This window comes from Silene latifolia, chromosome Y (genome assembly GCF_048544455.1).
Source record: "Silene latifolia isolate original U9 population chromosome Y, ASM4854445v1, whole genome shotgun sequence".
In the NCBI taxonomy this organism is placed as follows: Eukaryota; Viridiplantae; Streptophyta; class Magnoliopsida; order Caryophyllales; family Caryophyllaceae; genus Silene; species Silene latifolia.
In genome coordinates this window covers 266,074,123-266,078,871 of record NC_133538.1, presented here as the reverse complement: position 1 = coordinate 266,078,871, position 4,749 = coordinate 266,074,123, and the positions used below count along the sequence as shown (strand labels likewise).

The window sequence follows — 4,749 nt, the reverse complement described above, 5'->3', positions numbered from 1 at the left end:
TACAACATAAAAATAGAGTAATTACATCAGCGTCGTATAATCATTTCCGTAAATTATTACAATAACCGTGACTGATCTTTACAATAACTATGATTGAACTTTACAATAATCGGCCATGATTGAACTATTGTGTACTTTGTCTCATACTTCATCACTGAAGTTAAACATTAACAAGAAGTTGTCTTGATGGTGTCTTTTCCCCATTCTTCCCAATGAGAACCATGTCTAGCTGATGAGGGTTGAACTAGCAAAAAGTAAAAGCTCGCTGAAAGAAATAAAAACAAAGAAGAGCGTAAGTTTAAAATTACTATGCAACTGAAATACAATAACGACCCATAAGTATTGAAATAACCATAAAAACACTCTAAAATAATTGGATCTTTAAGAGAAATAAAATCATATTTTGTCAGAATGAAGTAACTAAGCAAAATGAAATACAATAATCCAACTAATGCATTAAAATAACTGAAACAACACAATATAATAACTGGTTATTTCAGAGAAATAATAATGTACCAAAAAAACTCAACTACAACAAAACGCACAATTGTTATTATAAGATACTCTAAACAACCTCATTATTCTGCCACCTATTTACATTCATAATAGTTTGATTGAACAACCAGAAACAACAACATCCAATTCAAAAATCAGGTGCAAAAACGCAAAATACAATTGCAAAACCCTAAAATTATTCGAAAACGAAAAACAATGTCATTTAACAACACAAATACAATAAATTGAACAACATAATGAAGATAAATGAATAAATTGAAGATTACACACATAAATTCAAAAAAAAGAACAAGAAGATGAAATGCGAAATTGAAAACATTCAATCGGAAAAAAATTGAGAAACTGTGAAGATAGAGAAGATGAAGGAGAAGAAAAATTGAACACATTCAACCGAAAAAAATCATTACAAAAAAAGAAAAGAGTTACCTGCAAAATACAATAACTGAATTAGAATAATACAATAACTCGGTTAAAGTAATACAATAACTGTTATTTACAGATTAACACAAAAAAAGAAATAACTACAAAATACAATAACTGAGTTTGAATAATACAATCATTCGGTTAAAGCAATACAATAACTAACACCAGCAGACAAAGTTCGTGATGCACTACTACAAAAAACGCCAAAGAAACCGGTTAAAAACAGCCTTAGAGACCGGTTTATAACAGGTCTCTAGCTCATAGGTGTCTTATCATAAGAAACCTGTTATTTAGACCGGTTTCTTTGGTTATCTCAACGAGACTAGTTGTGACAGAAAACCGATCTCTTTGCTTAAGACTAAGAGACCAGTTAATGACCAAAACTGGTTTCTTTGATTTTTATCTTTGAAACCAGTTATTGACCAAAACTGGTTTCTTTAATCTTATCTATGAAACCGGTGCTTAAATAAAACCGGTCTCTTAGATATTTCTTTAAATAAAAAAAAAATATTACCATTCTAGAAATCGAGATCTAAATGATTTTAATCAAAAATTAGAATTATATTACATAATCACGATCAACTTAAAAAATCAATAATCTTATTACTTATACATCAAGAATTATTAAAGGAATAAATCTAACAAAATAATAAATCTCGAATCAAATTTGTCGTCAAATCACCCAACTAGGAGTCATCGGCCCTCGTCTTTGTAGGAAGAAAAAAACAGTAGTAATATAATTGATACATGACATTTATATGCTATTTAAGTGAACTTGTGAGCATAGTTCCAACATCAAGCTGAAAAATAGTTCAATGAAACATATACTGAACATACAAACATTCCCATTTTTCAATTGCTGATAGAAAAAGAATGCAAAGGAGTACCTTAAAGGTAAAGGCTCGTAATCTTTCTGTCAAGCACACTACCAAGAGCTTCTTATCCGCTTTTACTTCGATACTAGAAAAACAACTACTGCACAAAGAAATTATCACATTACATATATAATAAAGAAACTACTTCGAAAATGTGAGTGATCACAATAACATATGTTTAGATGCGTATGTGCATCACGTGTAGAACCCATTAATAACCGCATGCCCCTAAAGAAAAGAATACAAAACAAGTAGCATTTAAAAATACCTGTGCTCCACACCTGTTGTGCTATAATTCAAGCATTTGGATCGTATGTAAACATCTTTGACAGTAAATCCAATGCATCATCACTAGCCAGTGGAAACAATGATCGCAATAAAGATGTTGTTACATGATGGTATTCCACATAATCAGGCAGGTATATCATATCCGGCCACTGTTTAGGCCTCTTGCAGTCCCAAAGGTTAGAAGGTAGATTAGAAAAGGTAAGTACCTACTTTTTGGTGTGCTGGTGTTAAGAAGATCCTGGAGGGTTGCCTACTTTTGTGCCTGGATTCATGCTTATGACAAGCTACGTGCTGGTTAAGTCGTACCCCCTTTACACAAAAACTTGCTGCATAGTAGCATCTCAGAAAAAGAAAAAGAGCTGATGCATTCTGTACTTATATCATTATATGAGAGACCCTGAGCGATCACTACTGCAGTTTTGACAAGAGAAAAAAACATCATATTAGAGAGATGAGCATGAAGCCCAATTTACGACAACCACAAAAACAGAACTTTAAACCAATTTGAGTTGGGATCAACCAACAGAAGTGCAATTTGCTAAAATGCTCAACTTAGCCATAATTTCTGACAAAGTCGAACTTTAAAAATCATAGTCCTATAACCTAAGCCTAAAACCAAGATTTAGATTGTTTTTTTTATGAGGTACTACCTCTACGCCACCATGGAATCACATTCAAAGGCGACTTCATCCAATGTAATTAAAACTCTCCCTCTTCTCCAACCACCCCCCCAACCAACCAAACCCATCCCTTTGACACCCAAATATATGTAGAGACAACCCCACATCCAGAAATCCAACATCACACTCACAGTAGAACAATGAATGAGGACAAGTATGTAATCCCAAGTCTTCACACAAAGGGAAGCAAAGCAATCAAAGGGAAATAAAGGCAGTATCAAGTAGGTAAAATATGGCAGAACTCTGTAACTTTAATCACAAAGGTTCTTAGTTTTATACTTGTATCTAAGTAAATTTGAGGCACTAGTCAAGGCTATCAGTTCGTTATAAATGCGCCACATCTGGCGATACACTATTATAGTGTCTATGTTGATTTTAAGTAAGCTGCATGATAGAATATGCTTGAACCTATTCGCAATTTGCTGATGGGCGAGTGATTCCAGACTTCTACTAACCCAGCACCAAGTTAACCAATGGCTTAAAACTTGCAATCTCACATAGCGGGAGCATTTAAGTATAGTTTGGTTAACCTTAGTTTGCTCTCGACTCTAGAATAGCTGCTAAAACAATGACTAAAGAGCAAAATTATCACCAGTAACAAAGCATGTGATTGATGGTAAAAACGTCGACTATGCAAATAATGGGTTATGATTGATAAACTTCGGCTTAAAATCGCTTTCCGTAAATTTTTATGGTTGTATACTTAATTTCTATCAGTTTTATCAATCTTTGGGGTTCTCATATTGTCGTTCAATCATTCCTCCCATATTCACATTAGATCTTAAGTACATAATCAAATACGTACTTAAAATTACCCTAACTAATTGATAAAAAGACCTTAAGTACATACTTTATATGACATTTTAATTCCTAAAAGCATATCTCGAGAAAAAATAGAATTCGTAGAATGCTCTTACCAACATGTTTTGGCAAATAACAGAAAAGACTGAAAAAATCCATAAATTGAAAATGGTTTATACTTAATTTGAGGATGAAATTACCGTCGATTGATACAAGAAAGTCCCTCAATAAGCGCCCCATTATAACGAACCCTAATTCCCCGCAATTGAATTATCGACGACTGATTAGGACAATTGATTTGGGGGTTTTAGTCGTGCTCGAGCCTATAGCAGATGAAGAAGGTCGTCGGTGGCGAGGCCATTGCAGATCGTGATTGATTAGAGATAGCGTGAGTTTGACTGAGCAAAGAATGGAGTCATGGTGATGAAGGTGGGGAGATGGAGGATTTGATTGAGTAAATATTTTTACTGAGGAATTTTTTTTTTTTTCTCTCTTTTGAGTTAGATTAAGGGGTTGCAATTGGACACGTCATTTCAAAGAGACCGGATTTCAAGCAACGGTCTCATATTGATTACCAAGGAGACCCCATTTTACCTATAACTGGTTTCTTATATCAAAGAAATCAGTTGCTATATCTAACCGATTTCTTATATATGGTTCCTTTGCCTTTTTTTGTAGTAGTGATGGTAACACATCTAAATCAAAAACCCTAAAAATTATCAAAGATACAAAATAACACAACTGAATAATAAAAAACTTATGAAACAGCTTACAAACAACATGAAAATACACAAGATCGTTTAGAGTTCTCATATTAAACTAAAAACCCTATATATTATTGGGAAAATAATGAGAAAACAAGCAATTTAACAACAAAACATAAGTGCAGACGGACATACAACGAGTCAACAAAAATGAAAAGGATATTAGATAAGAACGATAATGAAAACGCACCAATCAGATCTAGAAAACAAAATTAGTACGTACATATAGTGAAATTGAAGAGAAATACTAATATGAAGCGAAAGCGACAACGAATCTCCTTAATTGATGACAAATTTGAACGAGGATCATGAAGATTGAGGATGAAGATTGAGTTTGTAGCCTGCAATTTGAAGAAATTTGATGAAGATGGAATTTGACACAGTTGAACGATGTCGTCGTTC

The 4,749-nt window shown here is 33.3% G+C and overlaps 1 long non-coding RNA gene across 2 annotated transcripts; it reads right to left on the bottom strand.

Annotated features, from left to right (window-relative positions):
- Positions 1-1,655: 1,655 nt before the first annotated feature.
- LOC141634504 (uncharacterized) lies at positions 1,656-4,042 on the bottom strand. Of its 2 annotated transcripts, XR_012539230.1 has the most exons (4): positions 3,784-4,042; positions 2,309-2,513; positions 2,083-2,165; positions 1,656-1,914 (listed from the first exon to the last, which is right to left on the bottom strand). It is a non-coding gene; the product is annotated as an uncharacterized LOC141634504 (long non-coding RNA). The 2 variants fall into 2 exon arrangements; XR_012539229.1 differs by having other exon boundaries at positions 2,083-2,513.
- Positions 4,043-4,749: the final 707 nt, after the last annotated feature.